At 38.9% G+C, this 16,813-nt stretch overlaps 1 protein-coding gene across 5 annotated transcripts in view; it reads left to right on the forward strand.

The window, feature by feature from the left end:
* Nucleotides 1–16,813, forward strand: part of il1rapl1b (interleukin 1 receptor accessory protein-like 1b) — a 1,405,689-nt gene that overhangs the window by 387,263 nt on the left and 1,001,613 nt on the right. The gene's annotated exons all lie outside the window — the stretch shown is intronic.

Genomic DNA, 16,813 nt, shown 5'->3' on the forward strand with positions numbered 1-16,813 from the left:
TATCGCTGATGTTCAATGAAAAATGTGACGATTCAGCTCATGGCTTGAGTTTCTGTTGGATGATAGCTGATCAGTTTTAGGGTGCACATATACATTCACAAACACGCTGAACTTGATGAGTAAATATATGGGTTTAACTAAGTTACCAGGCAAGCCTTTAATTTTGCAGCACAAACTGATCTTTTAGAATGTCTTTTTTTTCACTGTTTAAGTAATTTTTGTTTTGCAAGAACTGTTTTGGTAAAATTTTGTGCAGTATTGACAGATGGCAACATATACTTCTATTGTTTTTTGCTGTAGAAAGATATTCACAAGCACTTCAAAGAAGCATAGTCAGAGAAACCAAGCTAAACTGACAAGGGGCTTGGTCATTGAGAAGTGTTTTAAGAAGGACCTTAAAGAATTACAGGGAAAGGCATGAGGAGTTAGAGAGGAAATCCCAGAGCTCAGTCTAAACAGCTGAAGGCACAGCCATTGTGAGAGGCAGAGGATATCTAGATTTGACACATGGGTAGCTCATGAAGTAATGTGGGGCAAGAGGATCACAGAGATAAGAATAAGAAGACCATGAAGGGCTTTGAATACAAGGATAAGATTTTGAAATTGAAGTCTGAGGAACTCTTGGACAGTATAGGTCAACAATCAAGGGAATGGTGAACTGGAGACAGTGGCTTAGTGGCGATAACACTGGCCCAGTGACACAGAAACACAAACTACTGCTTTTAGGAGTGGACTGGGCCACCATGCTAGCTGGTGGAAATTTGAATTTGAAAAAAACTGGAACTGAAAGTTCATCTTAACAATGATGACCATGACACAATAGTTTATTCTTGTAAAAACCCTTTGGTTCAATAATGTCCTTTAGGAAAGGAGGTCTATCATTCTTACTCATTTCGACTTGGTGTGACTCCAGACCCGCACCCACTGACTTTGTAATTGACTCTTAATGCTCTCTAAAATTATTCTAGCAAAGGACTGCAGTTATACATTGGATTCATATGCTGGTCTTGCCATTTTGATCATGCAATATGGAAACTTGATCTGTAAATCATTAGAATTGTCAATTCTGTAAATGACAAAGACATGGTTAAGACGTTTAACAGCAAATTAGATGAGGCAGAGGTGACAATGGGGTTTGATAGGGTGGTGCATATATCTGGCCTTCCTGATAAGGTGGATATAGTTCCTCTAAATCAACTATGGATCAAATCATATCACAAGCTTGTGAACGGTCTGACTCAACTTGAGACATAACCATAAACTGAATGGAATAGGTGTCAAATATTTTTGGCAGGGATCACAAATAACTTGTTTTTCAATATTTAACACAATGAAAATGCGGCGTATCTGGATCTAGAGTTTGTACAATTAGTCTGACAACAGAGAGGCATCAGAAGTCAAGGCAGTAGGGAGATGGATGACGCTGACATTCATGAGCCCTGACCCCATCTCTTCTGTTGCTTTTGTCATGGGCACATGGCTGCAGATGATAAAGGGGCAAAGGGTAGATCCCATTGAAGTAATGGCATGGAGAGAATCAATTGCTGGTCATAGTATAGCTATGAATAGATTGAATAAATTGGATAGGATGATATTGGATTGTCTTAGCTGTTTCTTGAGATATGTAGGAGGCTGGATTGTTTCTTTTCAATGGCACACTGTGAATTATAATAAAGCCATGGTAAAATTATTATATGGACATTTTTAACTCTTCCATCCTGTTTGAAAAGGGGCAGATAAAATCTGTCAATGTGGTTTACTCTCTCAGTTTCCAGTATCCCTGTGGAGATTCTGAATTTAAACAGCAGTTCATTGGATTCCTAGTAAGTATGCAGATTGGGTTCTGATGATGTAATTAGAACCTGACTCTTTCTGTCCGTGGAAGCACTTTTTGTTTCTCCACCAAGTCAACCCATCAGGAGGAGTTAGAGCCAGAAATAAGCCATTTGTGTCCTTCCTTGTGGGATCAGGAATAGCAGATATGAAAGGTCCTCCCAAACCTTTCTCAGCAACATTTTCATGCATCTCTGACTGTTCATTCAGTCCTAGTTTCTCATGGAGTCCTCCTGCTGCTTACAAACAGGAGACTGGTGAGTTGAAAGTATACTCTCCTTGACTAATTGCAACTGAGGATAGGACCATATAATTTCAGGCACATAAATTGTTCTCCTGTTACAAATGGAGTTTGGTGCTCTTATATTGATGTTTTCTATCCTTTCTCTTTTTTTCTTCTGTGACTACTTCACATTTTTCTTGCTTTGTCAATATAATTTTAAATGATCATTCTTTCCATTACTGTTTGACATAATCTATCTCTATGTGTCTCTCTCCCTCTCTCTCTCTCTTCTCTCTCTCTCCCCCACTCCCCTAATATCACTGGTGTTTCAGTGATGCTGTGTCAATGTTCCTTTCTTTGGACTTTTATTTTTCATTCGCTAGCGTACCTCCAACTGTGATCTGGAATTGGTAAAGCAGGTTATAATTGCAGAAAGACACAGGATACTGAGGGGTGAGTAATTCAAGCCTTGCATATAAACCACAGCTTCTGCAGAAAGACCTAAATGTGGGAGGAGCTCAGTCAAGCTTTGATTGCTTTCCCCTACTTTCATATCAATGGGTGCAGAAAATTTCAGAATGAGTAGGTGAACCAAGCACTCTACAAGTGGTAGTCAAACGAAGGACAGATGAGAAAGATTTGGTGAGAACAGAGAGTTAGGAGAGGCCGAGGGACAATAAAGTGTGTTGAGGTCCAGGAAGAATTGGAGCAGGTGAATGAGCTAATGAATAGTAACCACTCAGAGTGTTGGGAAAATTTGAACTGTGCGGGAAAAGAGTGGACATGTAGAGGAAACAGATAGATTAAGAAGCATTGCCTTCACCCTGTATATCATCATAGTGGTATGAATGTGATTTTTCTTTTACAATGTTCTTCATTTCTGACAGTAGAAAACTTGAACATATTGCATAACTCTAATTTAAATAGCATATCCTGGCCAGGGTGTCTGGAAAGCAGAAAAAGATAGGGTATGGATGAGTAAGGGCAATTGAGGACACACCAAGGCACACTTGAATGTAGGCTGGATAGAGTAGCAACAAGTGAGCATCTATGGTAGACCAGCAGGAGGTGGTGCAGTGGAGGGCAGTCTGGATGATGGAAGGGGGAAAAGCGCAAAATAGGTGGACATCTGGAACGCTTGGGTGTGGAATATCTCCTCGTCCGAGCAGATGCAAAAGAGGCGGAGGAGTTGGGAAAATGAAATGGAGTTCTTGCAGGATGCTAAGTGGGAGAATGTGTAGTCCAGATAGTTATGGGAGTGTGGGTTTATAAGCTACCTGGGCTACACCACTACCCAGTATCCTGCAAGAACTCCATCCCCCTCTCCAAATTTCTCAGCCATCCACTGCATCTCCTCCATTCCCTGCTCCATTGCTCTAAAACCACCCAAATGCAATAAAGACTAAATGTAAACTTAGGGAACAGTTCGCAAGGGTCGACTGGACCTTCCAGTCACCGCCCTTTTTAATTCCCCTTCCCTCTCCCTTTCCAACGTGACCATCTCGGCCTCCTCCATTACCACAATGAATAGATCGCAAATTGGAGGAACTTCACCTCATCTTCTGCCTGGACAGCCTACAGCCCGAAAGACTCAACATTGACTTCTCAAATTTCAAATAACCTCCTTTTCCAACTCCCGACTCGCTTTCCAGCCCCTCCCCCTCCCTTCCATTCCTCCCTGCCACTATCCAGATTCATTCCTCCCATTGCTGAAAATGTGTTGCTGGAAAAGCACAGCAGGTCAGGCAGCATCCAAGGAACAGGAGAATCGACGTTTCGGGCATGAGCCCTTCTTCAGGAATCCTGAAGAAGGGCTCATGCCCGAAACGTCGATTCTACTGTTCCTTGGATGCTGCCTGGCCTGCTGTGCTTTTCCAGCAACACATTTTCAGCTCTGATCTCCAGCATCTGCAGTCCTCACTTTCTCCTCATTCCTCCCATTGACCAACCAGGTTGTACCCTCTACATGCCTTCACCTATCCCCACTTCACCACCCTGCCCCCGCCACCCCCTTTAACTGCAGCTTCGCCTACACCCACCACCAGTCCTGAAGAAGGCTTACACCCGAAACATCGACTTCTCCACCTCATGATACTGCCTGCCACTCTATCACAGATTCATTAAGCAATTGATTGTTATAGTCATATCGTCCAAATTATACCTTCCAGATAACGTCCTATGCATCATGATAACCATCCTGGATATTTCCTATTCCATTAACAGGAAAGTCCCACCTAAAGTGACATACACTAGAGAGGGAATTTCTCTGCGAGTCTTCATTATTAGCTGTGGACCCCACCAAATGTCTCAATATAAAATGCAATTTGAGCAAGGGTACCTTTGCCTGCCTCCCTTTAAAACTGAGAGGTCAGTACTCCTCCATGCTGAACAGCAATTGAAAGAGGCATATAGGCTGCAAGGGTCACAGAGTGGACCCGGGTGCGGTAATCGACCCAGCAGATGAGTACACAAGTTAACGTTGTTTTAAAAAAAAACAAGTCACCTGATTTTCTTTTTCTTGGAAGACTTTGCACCCAAAAATCAAGTTGTCACTTTTACTGCCTTGTGTAAAAGGCCAGTAGCACAGTTAGCATTCCACAGCATTTTGTGCAAAGGCATGGTCAAAATGATTAATTTTTCAGGAGGCTTTTGAAAGCCAGTAGCAATATAAGGAGGATTAAAGAGGGAACTGTATGAGAATTGAGTTGATACAGGTGAAATCTTGGCCACGGGAGGAATGAACGTGTGGGGAAGATAGGGTTAGTGGTCACAGCAGTCTGAACTGGAGGATGAAAAGTCTCAATCTGGAAACTCATATTGCAGCAACTGAAGAAGAAGTCAGTTAGACTGCATTTGTACATAAGGATTTGGAGCTTAGTGCTCTAGGAAACAAGGAAATCTTTGAACATTAGCATGAGGCGATACATGAGTAGTATGTCATATAGGAAAGAATATGGCAAATAATGTTGAACTAAAATGTTTTCTCTTGGACATTTTCTTCTTGGCAATATTTTACTGAAGGAGTTGAAACTTTAAAATATCAAACACTGTTATGCTCAGACTTGTTTCCAAATACAACAAGCAGGAGGCTAGGAGAACACAGCAGGCCAGGCAGCATAAGGAGGTGAAGTCGACGTTTCAGGTCTAACCTTTCTTCAGGACTCGGGGTGGGTGTGGGAGGAGCTGCAGATAAGCCGGGGGTGGGGTGGGATGGGGGGAGCATGGGGGCAGGGTGTTGAGGTAGGGATAGGTGAAGGCAGTCAAGAGTGTGGTGTTGGAAAAGCACAGCAGATCAGGTAGCATCCGAGGAGCAGGAGAGTCGACGTTTTGGGCATTAGGTCTTCATCAGGCTGTTTTGCCTGAAACATCAATTTTGCTGATCCTCAGATGCTGCCTGACCTGCTGTGCTTTTCCAGCACCACACTCTCAACTCGAATCTCCAGCATCTGCAGTGCTTACTTTCGCATAGGTGAAGACAGGTAGAGGGTACAATCTGGTTGGTCAATGGGAGGAATGAATCCAGTTGGTGACAGGGAGGAGTGGAAGGGAGGGGAAGAGGCTGGGAAGGGAGTCAGGGAATGGGATGGGATAGGAGGAAAGGGAACTCATTTAGTATTCCAATTTCAAATAGCCTCCCTTCCCATCCCCCGACTCCCTTCCCAGCCCCTCCCTTCCACTCCTCCCTGCCACCAACTGAATTCATTCCTCCCATTGACCAACCAGGTTGTACCCTCTACTCTGTTTTCACCTATTGCCACTTCATCACCCTGCTCCCACTGCCATCTTTATCTGCAGCTCCCCCATACCCACCCCAAGTCCTGAAGAAGAGTTACACCTGAAACATTGACTGGTTTGCTGTGTTCTCTCAGCCTCCTGCCTGTCTACTTGGGATTCCAGCATCTGCAGTTTTTTTTTGTCTCTAACCTAATTTACAAATGTAGCAGTTTGAAAGAAATTTAAAACTATTTAAAAAAAAAAGGCAGATATCTGGGAACCTGTAAGTTCAGGTTTTTGATGAATTGATGAAATTTAATGGGAAGTACTGTTAAAGGCATTTCAAACACACAAAAAAACTATCCTGTACTGGTGTGTTTGAATTACTGTTGTTGTTGCAGTAACCACTTATTTGTAAATTATGTGAGTTTCAATCTCTTTGATATTTTACAAATTATATATTAAGTCAGAAGATAAAGCTGGATAAGTCTGAGCAAGGTCTCTTGAAGTTGCGTAGTGTGTCAATCTACTACATTTGAAAATCACAAGGAGTGATGTTCACAGTGATCTGATCAGTAAAATGTACATGAAGTAGGAGGTGTACAAACTGGAAACATAAAACCAGGATCTCAGACTTATCAGCTTTAACATAGAAAACATGTCATTGTGAATGGGTTAAATTAATTGATGTCTGAAAGCTATTAAAATAAATGGACTTGGTTCAGGAGTATTTCAGCAGAAGTGGGACTTCTTTAAAAGTATAATATTGAGCATGCAAGATAAGTACACAACAAAATATTATCAAGGCCATTCTAAACAAATATATCTTTAAATGTATTGGTGAGAAATTTAAAAACAAAACAAGATAAGTGAAAATTACCTCTTTCACTATTTTAGAGAAAGATTGGATTTCACTGAGATGAATTCAGAATATTTTCTGGATATGTTAGAAGTTTAATCAAAAGGTTAAATAGATACCTGGAAAAATAGTGAGCCAGGTGAAGTCAAACAGCTTTAAAATATTCTGTCAGTATCCAAACAATAAGAGGTTATTCAGAAAGTCCATTAAAAAAAAGCTTAAATAATATACTTGGATTGAAAATTAAGGGTAAAATCAAATTAGGAAATATTGTGGATCATCACTTTCTCAAAATATTCATGACAAAAAGAATAGGTAATAAATTTTCCTCAAGCTGAGAGATTCTATGCAAAATATGCAATTCATATATTTATGATGGAAATAATTGAAAGGCTGCCTGGATTTGAAATGTATAAATCTCCAGTCGATCATTCCATTCTTTTTCAGATGTGCTTACTTATTTTAGTTCCTTGAAAATACAATGGATGAAACTTATGACATACTGATAATTTGGGAAGGTATCAGTTTTCACTGAAATATTACTTAGTTGGATGCATGCTAACATAGGAGCCATTTTCACAAAGTAGGTGGAGAATAAAACAGAAACGAGGATTTGGAGACCTGCTGGTCTTTGGTGAATTATATATAATACCATTAATAAACACTGGAAAAAGCTTCCTATCCCCCTTTACCGATCTAGCTCTCTAGATGTTCCCCAAACCTTACTCATTGACCAAAGCCTTTGACTGATTATCTCTTAAAGTGGCTTGGCATTTAGTTTTATAACAGCACTATTCAAGGGACTCTTCCCTGAGGTGACAAGTAGACTGCAAAGTTTGAACTGGGTAAAAACAATGACTGCAGATGCTGGAAACCAGATTCTGGATTAGTGATGCTGGAAAAACACAGCAGTTCAGGCAGCATCCGACGAGCAGTAAAATCGACGTTTCAGGCAAAATCCCTTCACCAGGAATACAGGACAGAGTGCCTGAAGGGTGGAGAGAAGTTTGAACTGTTTACATGTTGCATGGTGATATTAATTCAAGTGGCAAGGTAAAAATGTTAACCATATATCTTTCTGCCCAGAACTTAATTCTGGTAGAGGTGAGAAGTGGCCAGGTTGAGGCATGTCATCATCACCACTCTGTCAAAATAAATGTCCTTCGCATTCAAAGCTCATCACCAGCATGGGCTGCAGATCCCACCCAGTAAACACAACCAGTCCTGCAAGGTTTTGCAGGATGTACAAGATCAATTGAATAGAAAAAGATATTGATATTTATAATAAATTGTGGAACTATGATCAGATAGAATGGGCTGTAACTAGTAAAAGATCAAATTGAAGATTAAAGATATAAAGTTTTCCTGTTGACCATACCTGTCGACCATTGATAACGTGCAGCATCAAAGCTTATTGAGAAAACAACAGTGTGTCCAGAGGAATATGTCAGGTATAATATTTTAATCTTGATATTAGGTTGACTGGTTGGTAGAAACTAAGAGAATGCAGAAATGGGTTACAGTCTGAATTGCAGGATATGATAAGTGAAATCTGCACGTGTTGAGGCCTTAACCTATTATAAGCGAATTGACTGACTTAAATGAGGGAACCAAAAACATGGTCACTAAATATGCAAAAGAGATATAGGTGAGAAAATACGTTGTGATGCTGTGAGGGAATTTGTAGTCAGATATAGAAGAGAGGTTGAGTGAATAGGTGAAAATATGGCAGATATCGTGGGAAAATGTGAAAGTTGTTCACTCTTTTGGGAAGAGTGAAAATTCAGAATATTACTCAAGTGGATAATGATTGGAATTCTGACATGTAGGATGATCTCGGTGTTCTGGTATTGGAGTGACAAAATGTTAGTCTGCTGCTACAGCACATTATAACGAAGGCTAATAGGGTGCTATCCTTTACTACAGGAAGAATTGAACATAAAAGTAAGGATGTAATGCTTCAGTCAAACAGAGCATTGATAAAACCATATCGTTCATACTCTTATATTTAAGAACAAATGCAATTGTGTTGCAGGTGGCTCAGAGAAAGTTTACGAGATTGAAAGCTGGAACTAATTGGGTGCTTTGTGTGGAGAGGTTGGACAGCATGACCATGCTTTCCCTGGAGATCAGAAAAAATGACTTGATAGCAGTGTGTAAGATTCTGAAAGATTTTGATGATATCGGCATGGAAATTATGGTTCTTTGTGTGTGTGAGTCCAGAACTATGGGACATGGTTTTAAAAAAAAAGGTGCAACTCTTTTCAGACAGAGATGAAGATAATGTTTCTTTTCCCGTCAGTGTTGTGCGATTTGGATGTCATGGAGCTGGGATCATTAAATTCTTGAGGGTGAGTTAAAGACAGGAGAATTAAAGACTACATGGCAATGTGAAATTCGAGAGCCAAACATATTAGCTACAGTTTCATTAAATAATGGAGCAGGCTTAAGGGTCTGAAAGACCTACTTTGGTTCCTACTTCTTATATTTGCACACAGCGTGACCAACATATGAAATTAGGTTCTATTTGAGTGGAAACGAAAAGTTTAACAAAACGTTAAGCAATGTTTTTGAATCAATTTGATGGTTCAATGAAAAGAACTTCAACATTTTCTGAAATGGACGTATTAATTTTGTGAAAAATTACCTTTCTCATCTGTAACTTTTCTGTAATTTATGACTTACACATAAATAGTTGGCTACTTGGGGTGAGTATGAATATATGAACACATGAACAAGGAATAAGAATAGGCCACTCAATCTTTTGTGGCTAATCCGCCATTCAATGAGAATCTGATTTGATCTTCACCTCACCTCTACGTTTATGTATGTTTTTAACAGTTTTTCATCCCAATGATAATCAAGAATCTATCCAACTCTGCCATAGAGTCTGCATCTGTTGTCTTATGAGGAAGAGCATTCCAAAGATTTGGAATGACCACCTTATAAATGCTATTGTCCAAAAAAAAAGATGGTGCCTGAATATGTATAATTGACATGACTACTTAGAACTGTTGTTTACAGATGTTTAAAAACTTAAGTATGGTTTATATTTTATTTGTTATAATGTATCAAATCAGTAATTGGTCATTGCTGTAAAACAATGATGTGAAGGTGCTGGTGTTGGACTGGGGCGAACAAAGTCATTTCAAATAAACCTTTTGGTATCATGTGACTTCTGACTTTGATGTGAGATCAAAAAGAAAATTCTCACAGTGAATTGTTAGGATCTGTAATGCATTGTTTGAAAATGTGAGAGGGAGATTCAACTGAGTCATTCGAGGGAATCAGGTGATTATTTGGATGGAAATAGTATGCAGGGATATGGGGGAAAGGTAGGAGATTGGCACTAGGTAACAGGACTAGAGCAGGCTCATTGGGCCAAATAGCCGCCTCCTGCACTTTAACAATCTGTATTTATAATGCATTAACTTTTCCTTCTCATTTGCCTTGTTTAAAGGTACATCCTAGACTAACAATATTTACATAGCAACTTTTAATATAGTGAAACACTGGAAGGTACTGTACAGACACAGTTAAATAAAATTGGACACCAAGCCACTAATAAGATGTTTAGTCAATAAGTAAATAACTAGAATAACTAAAAGCTTGGTCAGATAGGTAGACTTTAAGGAATGTCTTAAACGAGGAGCTAGAAGTGGAGAATTTCAAAGAGCAAGTTCCAGAGGTTGGGGCTGAGGCAACTGCAAGCTCACGCATCAGTGATGTAAGTAATTGAGTCCAGAACACACAAGAGACCAGAATTGGAGGAGTGCAGAGATCACAGAGGGATGCAGGAGGGTACAAGTCATGCATTTTCATTTTTTTTAGAACCAATATTTACTAAATTACCCTTCTTAATAATATTTGCAATTATTGCCTGATCAATTCTGATAACATAAACATCATAAGATGCATGTTAATATCTTAACGCTTAGTGTACTCATTTTTGCAAAAATATCAATCGTTGTAGTTTTCAGATTAAGGTCACTTTTGATCCATTTTTTATATAGCTTACTTCCAAATATTCTGGTTTTAGAATAATAGATACATCTGCATATTTAGATATTTTGCTTGTAATATCTTTATAAATAAGTACAATCACTATATGACTGACATACTCCAGGAACTAATCCTACAATTCCTTCTTAATCCATTATCCAGTTAGAACTGCTACCATTAATCACTGTTTTACATCTAGTATGATTTAGTCAATTTGTTATCCAATGTATTATTTACTCTCATATTCCCAAAAAGCTCTCATTTTAGGCATAGATCTCAAGATGCCTTATTAACTGTTTTCTGAAACTCTAGTTACAGAGCATCTAAAATAGTAATGTTGTTAAACTCTTTTTTTCATATCATAAATGTCAAGGTAACAGGCATTATTCCCCAGACCATGTCCAAGACTTATTTTAACAATTGGAACAACTTCAACTATTGTATAATATTCTGGTGCTATCTCTGCATTTAATGAGCTGTGAAAAATTCTAGCCACAGCTCTCCCTTTATCTGCCCCTCCAATCTCTAGGTACACTTCAATACACTGCATGTCATGCTGTTGTCTTATAAATATTCAAATACTCAAGTTTTTTTAGTAGCTGCTACATTTCTATTCTTCTTCTGCTTTTATCTTACATTTTCTTTTAAGTGTGTATTAATTTTGGTTTCTCTCTTGCCTTATGTCATTCCAATTATTCCTATTCTTCCTGCGCTCCATAAATTATTTGAACAAATGATTTTTGTGCATTGAAGGTTTTCATCTTGTACTCACCAGAACAGATGTAAGAATAGCAAATTTCAGAGAATAACAATTCATACCATGTGAGAAACAGATATTGATAGTCTGTTGACTAATACTGATGAGATGAGCTTTTGGCATGAAGAATGCACTGGGTTCAGTTGCCTTTTAGGCTTTTGTACAGATGATAAAGGCACAATGCTTGGACATACTCTTTCTGTTCAAAGAGGACCTGTACATAGCAGGACAAATGGTGTTCTCTAACAGGGTCCTGGCATTAAGCAAAAAGGTTATGCCACCTGACACACAAACAAGTAATATCTGTGTTGTGTGATATCAGATACGTAAGCTTTCTTTCACAACAACTGGTGGATCCTGTCAAACAGCAGAACCCTTCACCATTCTGCACCAGCCTGTGCTTGTAACACTCAGAACTTAGCGTTCAGTATATGAATGGGATTCCACAATCAATCAGTCTTTAACTGAACAATCCTGAGCATGATAGGAATTGTACTAATAGCATATTTAAATTAGCCATCATGCTGTCTATATTATTATTATGCTTGCTAGAACCTTTATATATTGACACACATAGCCCTGCCTTCTGTAAACAGAAAGATTATGTTCAGGCATCATACATGTTTTAATGAGACAAAGACATGTGTTCCTCTGTCCCTGTTGCATTCCCCATGGCAATGTCTTGACAATCAGTTTTCTTGCATTTCTTAATTGAGTTGAAGCAAAAGCTTCAGAATTAACTTTAGGAAAGCTGAGGAATGAACTATTTTCTACTGCATTGTCGATGATAATACAACTTACAAGTTCATCAACACCCTTTTCTAAAGCGTTATAGATTTGGTATTCTTACATTCATCCTAATGAATGCAAGATGAAAAGCTTCAACAGCATCTCTTTTTTTTTAGCAATAATATTTCATTCAGTCATACTAAACAACCCAGAATGATTTCACTTACAGACCTGATATGGCTGTTATTAGCCTGACTATGTTAATTGCGTCTTGGATAGTAGATTTCAATGGAAGCAAATTGAAGTATAGAAATCAGGATCCTATGAAAATATTTGAAACTCTGTGATTTTCATTGAATGGGTGAATTGGTGAGTGGCTGTTGTGAGTAAAACTTCAAGGCTTGACTCAGGCATTGATTTATTGGAAACATTTTTTGAAGGGTACTTCTATCATAGTAAATGGATGCTGTTTGGAGACTAACCTGTTTGGAGATTTTTCTTATATATATATTTGTATGTTCTCCTTGATTAAGCTCTGTGGGTATTATTTTTTATAATTGTTTTCAATGCTCAAAAAACAACTCTGCATCTTCAAAGTTACTTATTGGCTTTGAAGTGCTTTGCTATATCTAGTGGATGTGACAAAACTGAATATAAAACAGGATTTTACTTGGTTATCCAACTGCTGTATTTGTACCCTGCTCCAATCAATTAGAGTTCTTCCTCTCCAAAACAAAAACTCTGGTGTATGTAATCTGTCCTTCCTCTCCAGGCTCTGTCTATATCAAAAGGATCCTCAGCTATCTACAAAATCAATGTCACCCTATGTGCACTGTCTTGAAGCCAATTATCCTCTTTATTTTTTTTCAAACACTCAGTTGGAAATAATCCAGATTTGAGCATCTTTTAGGATTCATGCTTCCAGCATGTCTACGAAACATTTAAAATCTCCTTTTTTGACATTGTTAGTTTTTCCTTGATATACTTGGTCTTGGAGAAAACAAAAGGATTGTTAGTTGCTGTCATGTTCTGGGTTTAAATATATCTTCTGAAACTTACTTTGTGGTTTGTAAGAATGTTGCATGGTCTGAGTTTGGGCCAGTTTGCACCATCTTATGTTAGGCATTTAAACTGCCCATTATTCTGGGGAACAGAGCAATTGCTCTTTGAACAACTATAATTAGTGTAGGAAATGAAACAGTTCATGCTGGTTGAGGAGGAGATTCACTCCCATGGTTGCAGTAAGAAATCTGGCTAAATAAAACCAATTCAACAAAATACAACTGTAGTCACATTTCTCCAGGGCAGAAGATCCAATGTGGAAAAGCTCCATAGATGCTGGGTGCCTGTTTAATTCCAGTATTTCCAGTTTGTATTCCAACAGTTTAATTTCCTTTTTAATGGAAAGAAAGGGCAAGATTTTGTTGCATATCCTTTGACCCTCATGTCTTGCTGGGGCTTTTTCAGAGGGAAATTAAGAGTCAATTGTGTTTCTGTAGGACTGAAGAGACATTTAGGCCAGATTGGGCAAAGATGGTGGATTGAACCAGATGGTTTTAATGATAATTGATGACAGTTTCCTGGTCACCATTCCTGCAAATAAATTTCCCTTCCAGAATTATTAATTGAATTTAAATACCACCAACTGCCGTGGTGAGATTTGAACTTGTCCCCAGTGGATCACCAGTTCAGTGATGTAACTGTTTTCTACTGTTCCCCCAACTAGCATCGGACACTACTCAGTGTGTTTATTGTGATCGCTCACTGACTAACCATGTCTATCAGTTTGGACTCTCATCTAATATTCACAGTTTCATCACCTTCTCACATGCTTCACCCTGTTGCAGGCACAGTAGACTGTAACAATGAGGAACCACTATCACACAATCTCATGCTTTCTGCCACAAGCTCCCTGTACGCAGGACAAGTAACACAGCTGGCAGAGGTATCAGCTTGCTGCAGAGCAAGTTCATTTATAAGATCTGCATCAGAGGACTTAAATGAGCATTTCAATGGGACAGGCAACTGAATAAAGCTAATGGGTAAGTGCACCGAAATGGTTGAAGCATTGTCAGCCTGGTAGAAGGTACGTACAATATCAAGAAGTATACCACCTTTGCCTAGGGCTTTTTGAGAATTTGGGGTCTAAACCTTCTTTCATGGAAATGATAACCAATCTGATTAGTACTGGGGTGAACCTGCCTGTGAAGCCATTTTTGATGACTAACTTCTCAGCTTCTGAAGCAGCATTAGCTGAAACCTCCTGATATCTGGGTCCTGTGAAAATGGACCCAATGGTCCCAATGGTCCATTAATCTGTCCTCAAACTGAGGCACCTCCACCCCAGAGCAGGAAAGATGGCTCTGTGGGCAGAAACTTGCACCACTCTCTCAGGGTAATCACTTCCTTCTTTTCCTTATCATTACCATTCCGCTGATGCTCTTTATGTATGTCAGATAGCTAGCCCAGACTACTGTTGCATGTGCCAAGATGCTGAGATCTAAAGCCAGACATTCTAAAATTGAAACTGTAAGAGGTTGTTCTCCCACAAAATGTAGCACCCTCCCATGAAATGTGTCAGTCTTCCACAGTGATGTTGCAATAATTGCTGTAGAACCGCATAACAGCAATAGGATATGCAGAGGTGTACAAAAGACAGACAATAAAAGAATACACAAGGGTGATAGTTGGTAATAGTACATCATTGTGTGATTTGATTTATCAATTTAGAATATGTATGTAGTGCTGAATTTTATTTTTGCATTGAGAACAACCAGCAGTGTTATATTTAATGATAGAAGGAAGATCAGATATGTGTACGTTGGTGAGTGAGGAATGACATTTTTTCCTATAATTTTAATGAGTTTATCATATTTAGCTCAAACAGAAAGGGAATGTGTTGGCTGTCTTCTCCACTTTCATCTGCTGCTTCCTCCTCCTTATTCTCCTTTAGTCTGTTTTGCCCCTTAGTTGCTCATTGCATAGTTGCTTAATGCGGTTAAGTTGAAAGTGTTAGGCGATTTTATCACTGTAGACGAATGAGTCCATTAAATAAAGTAAGCAGCTTAATAGGATTGATCCATACTCTAAAGTGGTCAATTTGTTGTTAGATGTGACCTTACTGGAGAAGTGCATCACTCTTAACGGCCTTGTAATTTCTTCAGAAATTTAAATATTTGTGTACCTGAACACTAAAATATAATTGACAATTAGCAAAACACTTGCTGCAGTGTGAAGGTTTAACATCACGCCAATGCCATTCATCATGTTACTTAGCCCAAGTCACAGTCAACTGAGAATTGTTTTTTGAAAAATAATTGTATCCTTTCATTATTTGAATCCATTTATGACTTGGCTAGCTATAGAGTTCATGGTTTAGGTCTGATTCTATGCATGTGAATTTTCTGAGAGTTCAACCCCAGAGTGCAGTTTGGATAAAAGCTGAATTCCGGTGCATTTATAGCCATTCTCAAGCTGATTCCACAACCAAATCGAGATCTGAGACTAGATTTTTGTCATCCATTTGGGAAGTGCGAGTTGGGCCATTTCCTAATGATGTGTTACCATTTTCTAACAGTCCAATTAGCCAGTTTCATTCTCTGGGTGTCAGGTGTAGAATGAGTTAAGACAATTGCCTCTAGAGGCTGATCTGAGGTGGACACAGGACCAGCAGATGGTGAAGCTGGCAAGTTAGAAAGCCCACCTTCATTTACTAGGACATGTGTACAGTCTAACCAATGCTTGTTAAAGCACTGCAGCTCACATCTCAGCTCAACACTTTTCTACCTAAACTCCATTCCTATTCATCGTGGCAGTTATCAATAGATGCAGGCTGAACAAATATACGATTGCCTCATGATAAATGCTCATTTGAACATCAGAAATGATCAGTGGAGTTGAGCCAGGTAGCAAGTTGGCTGTGTGTAATTGACAACCAATTACTTTGTGATAATTTGATCTTTTGTAGAGGTGTTTTTTTTAAAAAAAAAAGCATGTGTGTTCATTTGGACAAAATTCCATGTTTCAAAAGGTATGGAGAGAAAGGAGGAACTGAAGTACTGAATTAGATGATTAGCCATGATCATAGTGGAGAAGGTTCAAAGGCTTGCATAGCCAATCCTGCTCTGATTTTCTATATTTTTCAATGGAAATTTCACTCAGCATTTAATTAACTGTTTCATGAGAAGACACGAGGAAGAATTTCCTTCAAAGGTGATATTGAATGCATGATTGACATGCTCATGAATTAAACAGGTATGGTGACTTGCCAGCGTTGTTGTATGGGGTCATTGATTCTGTGCAGAATGGATATTGGAAGAGCATTTCAAACATGCAGCAAATATCATGACACTAAGTCAATGTGGAATCCGTGCCACTGTGTTGCTATTGTACTTAAATCATAAACCATATCATTATGAAAGTTGAAGTCAGCAAAAGCTTTTAAACTTACCTACCAAAAGGTTCCTGATTCTTTCCAAGACTGCCGAATGGCTGTATCCAGGCATAATTCCCAAATAATTCAGGAACCCACCCATCTGGGATGAAAATACCAAAGACAGAAAAACCTGAATTTAGAAGAGAGTGAAAGATTACCCAAGGGAGCTCAATGTGTCTTCTGATGTGGCAGGTGGATAATTGGAACCAAAAAGTAGATTTTAAAATGTAGCCTTATTCTCATTCCTGGATTTCTCCTTGC

Source organism: Chiloscyllium plagiosum, unplaced genomic scaffold (genome assembly GCF_037043375.1).
Source record: "Chiloscyllium plagiosum isolate Xiang-an unplaced genomic scaffold, Cpla_swu_hap1 HiC_scaffold_12, whole genome shotgun sequence".
NCBI classification, from domain to species: domain Eukaryota; kingdom Metazoa; phylum Chordata; class Chondrichthyes; order Orectolobiformes; family Hemiscylliidae; genus Chiloscyllium; species Chiloscyllium plagiosum.